Genomic DNA, 9,102 nt, shown 5'->3' on the forward strand with positions numbered 1-9,102 from the left:
CAAAAAACTCTTATAACTTTTTTATTATTTTTTATAAATTTTTATTTTTCCTTAATTTTTATTAATAATCATTAATTAATCATTAATTTTATTATGAAAAATGTTGGGCCTACAATGCCCATTCATTCTCTGTATTTTAATGCCCATTTATTATCTGTCTTATGTATTTCTTAATACCACCTGTAGACGGCGCCATGGCCTATTTCACATTTCCGGGTTTCTCAGCAGCTGAAGTTAGTGAATGGACTACAACAATTAATTTATTTTTTGTGTGAAATTTGATGCAAATGTAGTATAACATATTATTTTATACATACACGTAAAAATATAAAATTTATAAAAATATTTGGAGGATTTACTACGTTGACCGTTGAAACGTACGTCATCACGTCTTGCGTAGAGGCCAGTGTTTGCTATGCGGTCGAAGCATTGGAGAAGGTTGTCGCTTTTTATCAGGTGAGTAATAAACATCTCATGAAATAAAAAATACGATATATATTGGGTAACTTTGAAAACCTAGAAGATTGTGTTTTGATGAAATATATGACTTGGCGATATATTAGAATCTGGTGAGTTGAAATATCCCGCCAGAAGTACCGTGAAGATTTCTGAGGTAATGTTAATGTGCGATCCATTAAGCGTGTAACGTTGAGTTAACGATTTAGAAATGTCAGTGAGTAATGTTAGTTTTGCAATTAATATTCGGATAAAATAAAAATGCCCTCATTTGAATCTCTTTACCGATGCTATGCGACAAAGCGAAACACCCATAATTATAATTCATAATTTGATACACACTGATGAAGTGTTCTAAAATGTCCTGGTAGATGGTCCACTGTGTCAAGCAGGACCAGCCCACACTACTAAAGGTACCAAAAGCTGGTTCAATGACAATTTGTGTTACTGTGCTCAAAGGAAAACTTCTCAGCTGTTCTGGTCACTTAGTTGTATTGTTCAACAATCTTAACAATCATTGAATACTGATATGGTTGTCTTTTTTTTTCAGAATTCTTACAAACAAATTGATGTCAACAATGAATATGGATGGCTCAGGAATGAAGAAGGCCTTTGGAAAACACGGCTATGTCGTGTTATAATAGGTACTACATTACTTTTCTTGTATGATTAGAGGATGTAGTGTCTATCAACATATGCTACATTTTAAGTAAATTAAACATGTAATGCTTAAATTACAATCTTATCTTAGTAAACTGACACATTTAAAACATTTAACAACTCTTAAATATTTGCAAGTAGTGCACATTTCTAAATTTAACAGATACTTATTTAAACCTGGGAACATCTTAGTGTTAATAAACATTTAAGAGCAGCAACTTGCATTAACTTCTATGTACAAGTGATGGTTGCTGAAAAATGTTAGGTATATTTTAATGTCTTAAAAGGTGTGCTAATTGTGGTTTCATCTTCATTTAGGTGCACTACAGCAGTCCAAACCTTCATTATCAGAGGCTGAAATAAAAAAATACAGCTAAAAAATCTCCGGTCTGCTCCCGATAGATGTGGGGGTATGGGACGACAAAAGGGGAAATCGGCGATTGATGTGTGTTCAGATTCTGAATAAGTAGGCCTTAAGCCAATTGTTTATCAAAATTATTTTTGTTCATTTGGGATATGATCTGGGAAAACCCATCACATGGTGAAATAAAAAATACTGGTTTTAGTATCATATGAAAGCTATTAAGCCCTTTCCAAAACTGTTTTTATTTAATTTACAAATTGTTTTTATGGAGTGGGTGGTCTAGTGGGTTAAACCACTGAACTGGTAAATCAAAAGGTTGCTGGTTCTATCCTAGTAGCCACCACCAGTGTGTCCTTGAGCAAGACACTTTACTCCCCGTTGCTCCAGGGGGATTGTCCCTGTAATAAGTGCACTGTAAGTCGCTTTGGATAAAAGCATCTGCTAAATAACTACACGTAAATGTAAATGTTTTTAACAAATGGAAAGGGCTTGAGAGCTTTCATATGATATCAAAACCTGTAATATGTACAATTTTGTCATGTGATGGCTTTTTCCAGATCACTTAATATTTATATATCAATTTAATAACATCTGTACTGACTGCTTTCGCACCCAGAGACAACCTCTACTCCACTAAAATAGCCTTTGTGCCATATACCAGGGTCAGTCATCTCATTGAAGCCTTAATAAAAACTAAGGTTCAGGACAAGTCCATTTACATTTATTAATTTGGCAGACGCTTTTATTCAAAGCGACTTACAAGTAGGAGAGCATATAAACATTTGGTTACCAAACTTAACAGTACCGTTCGTTTACAAGGCTAAGCTACTAAGTAAGGGAGAGAATGAACAACAAGAATTTTTTATTAGACACAAGACAGACAGTTACAAAGTAAATGTTTCATTATCCATCTCACAGTAAAATTAAAATGTATGATGCTGCAAATCCCATACAATAATCAAACAATCTATGTTAACAATATAAATTATACACATAAAAGTACAGTATGTATGTGTAAGAAGTACGACATGCTTAGTGCTAATGTCATGTCTAAACATAATAGATAAATAGATAAAATGCTAGCAACTGAGGTGCCCAGAACTGATTGTTTTCCTAAATTCTTCAAAATATTCTTTGTGTTTAACAGAGCAATATATATATATATATATATATATATATATATATATATATAAATACAATATTTTTGTCTATTATTGAAGTAAATGGTGCCCCTGAAATCTCAGTTAACATATTTTTTTCAAATATCTTTCTTTGTGTACAACCTAGCAAAGAAATAGATACAGGTTTGGGCAACTCGGGGGAGGACTGATTACATATTTCTCATTTTTGGATGTTAATTGTAGTGTTCATGTATATGTTTATTGCTAGGAAGTTTCAACAACATATAAATTATACTTACATATAAATTACCCCAAATTGTGCTAACAGGGTTGCCAAAATTGCCTAATGACTTGCATCAGATGAACAAAAGCTTGTTCATATTGTTTCCTTCTTAGTTAGACGCTCAGAAGCACGTTGTTATTTTTCATTAGCTATAAACAAACTTCCTGCTGTTTCCTGCTTGTTTCCTCACATCAGCCTGATCTACGACAGCCACATACCTCAATCTGTCTCGCTTTATGAATACTCACTGCACGCACTGCATGTGCATTGTCATTTCTTCACTTCGGCACCAGGTCAATGTCATCATGACGTCCATAATAAAAGAGTTCTACTGACCTTTACTTTAATCTTGTGTCCATTGACAGTGACATTACTCACGGGACATTCTATTACACTGGGAGCGTTTGTGATCATTTACACTGATCTATCCCACAGTAACACCCAACGGACATCTACAGATCAAACTGTCACAGCACATAACCTTCTGCAGATGCTGTCGTGACTATTTCACTCTGTCAAATAGTTTCAGTTCTGGTGTGGTGAGCAAAGAATCCTAGATTCAGTGGAAATGCTGCATCATGTGCCAGTGAGATGAAGATGATGTTCCTGACAAGATAGAACAAGAAATGTTTCTTATACTCGTTCGGAATGTGCATACAATTAACAATAATGTATACTTCATGTCTAAGTTAACATGTTCTTTAACAAAACAATTAAAAAAGAAAATGTACAAATTTTTTTGACTTTTCTTAGGATTTGTGCCAAAGGTTATTCCCCAAAAAATGTTGCTTGGGTTTACAGCGCAAGGGTTAAATACACAAATACATTAAAACATACTTTGTCTAAAACAAAGTTCTTAAAGATAAACATTTTCCTCTGAATGAGCGAAAAAAAGCTGTAATCCTACAGTTAGAAGACAAGTAAAAATATTTAGGAGCATGCGACCCTTCCTGCATCTCGCCCCAGTGGGTTTTCTCATGCGCCAGACAAAAACATTGTTCGCTTCCTATTTTTTTATTAGTGACAAGAGCAGAGTCCGGATGTCTCCTATTAGACTCCCCATCAAACCTCTCTGGATTATTAATGGAACAAAAATTAAGAATAAAGACCCTAACGTTCCCTTTAGGGCTGGGAGAGTGTGTGTCTATATGTCTGTCGATGTGTTTGTTTGTGTGTTTGTGTACGTCTGCATTCGGGTCCCCTGCTTTGCTAATTGGAGACCGTTTCGTAGTCCTGTCCCGCATCTCATCCCCCAAGGTGGAGGGAATTACTGTGTCTGCCCCTATATTTAGCCCGTTTAAGGTTGTGGTCTGAAAGCTAAAGTCAAAAGATGCCATTCTTTATTAATGTCTGAGGCTATGAAATGGGTCGAGTTTCCTGTTGTCGCCCCAGAGGAATTCACCTTTTCAAATATAACAAATGCCTCAATTAAATTCCCTTTCAAACACCATGCTTATTTTTCGATAACAATCGCTCTCTTTTCTCTTTCCGGTGCTTTCTGCAGAGATGACCCATAAGAGCATGAGAGAGAGCGAGACGACTGTCGCTCAGAGAGAGAGAGACGGCGAGATGGGGGACCAGTAGATGGCAGGGTAACAACAGTAATCACATTTACAGATTCCAGTGCTCATCACTTGAGTTTAGCTCTATCAATTGCACCATCTATACAAAAACATCGCAATTTAACAGGTAACACCGTATGCATGCAATCTGTGGTTCATGCAAGTCATTTTTAGTCACTATATAGCCTTTTATTGCTATTATTACATCAGTCATCCACAGTATATTTTGAAGAGTAAATCAGATCTTAGTTCTTGTATTAACATTATATAAAATTCCTATGAAGCAACTGATCCCAGAGCTACACACGGATTGCATTCTGCATGACCTTTCTGCTTAGTTCCTCTGCACTCCTCCCGATTTGTAAATTTGCCTTTAAGAAATAGGCCAAATCAAAATATTTTTTTCCTAGTTACCATTTAATTTTGATTTACAGCATGAATTTGGCATGTCTTTGGTGAAGTTAAAATCAAGTGGATTCCAACAAAAAAACATTTAAGAGAATTGACCAACAGGAGATGAGTAAATCCAGAAAAAATGTTGCCCGGCATTATCCGGACGAGACCATCGAAGCCAAAATCTGTTTCCCAGGCCTGTTGTTGTTTAGCTCTTGTTGCCTGTTTCCAATTAGACTTGGGGGGTAAAAAGGATTTGAAAGAATAGACAAACTTCTTCCATTCACTAACTCTTTAGTGGTCGACAACTGCATAAACATATATAGTAATTACATAGACACGCACATTATTGGCTTTATTTTCCTTTTATATGCATTTTTTGGTAAACTACCATCATGTTCAATAAAGTGCTGTCTCATGAAGATGCAGATGACACATGAAGAAAATGCAAAACATTCAAAACATCAAAAGGAAGTATTTTATCGTAAACACATATCGTAGACTTCCGTTTTATTAAAGCGGCCATTCCCCACGATCGCATTTTCAAACGTTAGTACCTGCAAAAAGATAAAGCTCAAAGTTAAATGCCAAGCAAGATATTGTGTTTAACAAAATTCACTTTTCAAACACTACAGAGAACGGCTGGAATTGACTACTGTCCTCTACTTCCCGAGTACATGATAGCAGTATTCCGACTGCTTTTAATACCCTCCGTCCAAAGGAATATGCCAAAAAAGAGGCGAGGCCTTCCTCAGAGAAGTGGAAAAGCCAATGGTTTAGTGTTCGGTTTTCAGAAATTGAAAACATTGGACTGAGCTACGCGCTAAACTACTTTCACTTTCATCACAGTCCTACAGCTGGTAATAAGAATTCAGCTACACACATTGTAAGATAACCAACGGTCAAATAACAGCTTCCAAATACACTGATATTGTGTGTGTGTGCATACCTCTGTCTAAAACACTTCTATGAAACGTCCTATGAAGTCCTGCTTGCAGTCTCCTAGTCAATCTGCTTGTTTCATTATCCGTGTCCGATATAAAAAGGCTAAACTAACAATGGTCTGACGCCATTCTGTCTGGTGTCAATTCCCTCGCCATAGTAGCAAAAACGCGATCTCTAACAAAGATTGACGTTTGCGTATGCACTAGTAGACCTCCGTTACACTTCGATCGTTTCCGCAAGATTTAAACTGTTTAAGCTAAGTTGACGCCATTGTTACTGTTTATTGCTAAAAGCCAAAGCTTATGAATTCACGTGCACTGAGTGGGGGACCGAACAATCACAACAGCTTGAGGAGCGGAACTCACTAACATGGTATGGGTGGGACATCTTCACACACACGCTCTAAGCGGGAAACCAATCACTACAGACCTGGTCAGCTTTACCAATCAGAGCGTTTCGGAAGGCGGGACTTTGAAGAAACCGGAAGAAATCCAGTTGTTTCCTGAGCAGTGAGACAGCTGTGGACGATAAACTTCAAATATGTGAAATATAAAGTTTTTTTTAACTAGAAACATGAAAATCAATTGTTAAACACCCCCCCCCAAAAAAAAACAAATCACACAGTCAAAGCTTCGAAAACAGGAAAAAATGGGGTCTTTAAGATGTCATCAAAATCTGTGGACAAAGACTTCTTGTCAAACTCATTCTGATACTCGTTACATTCCTACGTTCTGTATATCATACTTTCATTTTTATTTATTGTATAGGTAAAGGCCTCAATACGCAGTAGTTTACAGTGTGAAAAAAACAAACACGTGTGTTTATAATAATTTGTTGAATTGTTGCATTAGCTGTGAGTGATGTTTGTTGATGTATACTGAAATTGGATGCAATGATCCCCGGTGACTGTCCTAACATCCACCCAATGCTTCAATATAAATCTTTCTGACTGCAATAAAATTGCATTATGCTTACACTGTGTATTATGCGTTGAAAACACTCTGGATTCCATTCCCTGTTGTTTCTTAGTGGACACAATGATGTCATTTTGTCAAATTGGACATGATATGTCATAGTTTTTAGATATTTTATTTCAACAGAGATTGAATAATGTTAACCATTTGAATAGATTAATAAATATTGTGTGTTTTTGACTGAGCCCCTGTCAGATGTCAACTCCTTTAAATCCAAAAATATGAACAAATTATTTCATATGAACAGACCTGGTGCTTTGGAACTCAAAACTAAAGTTTCTTCTTAATCATCAGTTCCAATGCTTTATTTGATCATTATATAGTAACACAATAAAACATAATGTATTATTTACTAGTGAATAAGAACTAGTATGCTTTGTTTACACAATTATTACACTATGTATTTGTTTTGTAAGAACCTGTCACGGTACGCAAAAGGACTCAGATGCAGGTAAGTCAAAACCAGTTTATTTGCAAAACGTCAACCATACAACAGTAAGTCGGTAGGGCACTCCTGACGAGAACAAAGTAGACACGGCCGGCAATAACCTCCGTGAGAGAAGACAGGCAGGAAAATCCAAACCGAAACACAGGTACTCCGTAGTAAAAAGACTCCGTGAGTGAAAATCCAACTGAATCCAAAAAAGGAACACGAGAACCAAAAGAGAGCCGTAAGGGAAAAAATAAAATCCAAAACCGGCTCACAGGCTGACTCGATCCTATGTAGGAACAGAAGAACAGGTAAACTCCATGTATAAACAGCAAGACCACGGTACAAACAATTTACATCGCCACACGGAGAGAATGGCAAAACGAGCTGAAATAGAGGGAACACAAATGAGGAGCAGGTGAGGGAAATCAACAGCACTAAGAGCCTTAATGGGTTACCAGACGTGAGACAAAGGCAAAAGACAAAACACAGCAAACTGGATAAGAATAAACCCAAAATAAAATAAAACGACAGGCAAAGCCTGACAGAACCTCCTCCCCAAAGATGCCTCATGGCATCCAAAACCTACCCACGAGAGCGAAGGAACTGATCAATGAGAGAGCGGTCCAAAATGTCCCGAGCAGGAATCCAGCATCTCTCCTCCGGACCGTAACCCTCCCAGTCTACCAGGTATTGGTGACCTCTACCCCGCCTTCTCACATCGAGAAGTCGACACACCGTATATGTCGGCGACCCCTCGATGAGTCTAGGAGGCGGAGGAGCAGAGGTCGAGGGCTGAAGGGGGGAACGAACAACAGGCTTGATCTTGGCCACATGAAATGTAGGGTGAACACGCTTAAGAGAGGGAGGCAACTTGAGGCGAACTGACACAGGATTAACAATCTTAGTGATAGGGAAAGGGCCGATAAACTTGGGACCCAGCTTACGTGCGGGGACATGAAGGGGAAGGTCAGATGTAGACAACCAAACCCTTTGACCGCACACGTAAGAGGGCGCCTTGGAGCGACGGCGATTAGCTGATGTTTGGTAGCGTCTACGAGCGAGAATGAGAGCCCGTCTAGCAATCCTCCAGGTGCGAATGCACCGATTAACAAAGCCCTGAGCAGATGGAACGGAGGAGTCAGCCTCTTGGGAGGGAAATAACGGGGGTTGGTAACCAAGGCAGCACTGGAAGGGCGACAAACCCGTAGACGAAACCGGAAGGGAGTTGTGAGCATACTCGACCATTGTCAACTTAGAACTCCAAGACAAAGGCTCAGAAGAAGCAACGCAACGCAGGACCCTCTCGAGATCTTGATTCGCCCGCTCGGACTGCCCATTAGACTGTGGATGGTAACCAGAGGATAAACTGGCAGTGGCCCCCAGGAGACGACAAAACTCTGCCCAAAACTTAGAAACAAACTGGGGGCCCCTGTCAGAAACCACATCCACGGGAAGGCCATGGATACGGAAAACGTCCTTAAGGACGATGCTAGCAGTTACACTAGCAGACGGAAGCTTAGGGAGGGGAATAAAATGTACCGCCTTCGAGAACCTGTCCACCACAGTGAGGACCACGGAATTGCCGCAGGACGGAGGAAGTCCCGTGACGAAGTCCAAGGCAATGTGGGACCAGGGTCTCGAAGGGGTGGGTAACGGATGCCGGAGTCCCGCCGGGGGATGATTAGAAGATTTGTTAGTCGCACAGACCGGGCATGCCGAGACGAACTCGTGAGCGTCCTGCGCCATGGAAGACCACCAAAACCGTTGCTTAATAAGAGACAAGGTGCGAGCAACTCCTGGGTGACAAGCTAGTTTGGAGGAATGACCCCACTGGAGAACGTCGGTACGGACCGCCTGAGGAACAAACAACAGATTCGCTGGAACACCAGCCGGGGGAGTAATGTTGACAAG

The 9,102-nt window shown here is 39.1% G+C and overlaps 1 long non-coding RNA gene across 1 annotated transcript; it reads left to right on the plus strand.

Moving 5' to 3' along the window:
- The first annotated feature begins 206 nt into the window (after positions 1-206).
- Positions 207-2,034, plus strand: LOC130412919 (uncharacterized). The gene is made up of 3 exons (XR_008905417.1): positions 207-456; positions 1,007-1,100; positions 1,435-2,034. It is a non-coding gene; the product is annotated as an uncharacterized LOC130412919 (long non-coding RNA).
- The last annotated feature ends 7,068 nt before the right edge of the window (positions 2,035-9,102 follow it).

Source organism: Triplophysa dalaica, chromosome 23, assembly GCF_015846415.1.
Source record: "Triplophysa dalaica isolate WHDGS20190420 chromosome 23, ASM1584641v1, whole genome shotgun sequence".
Lineage (NCBI taxonomy): Eukaryota > Metazoa > Chordata > Actinopteri > Cypriniformes > Nemacheilidae > Triplophysa > Triplophysa dalaica.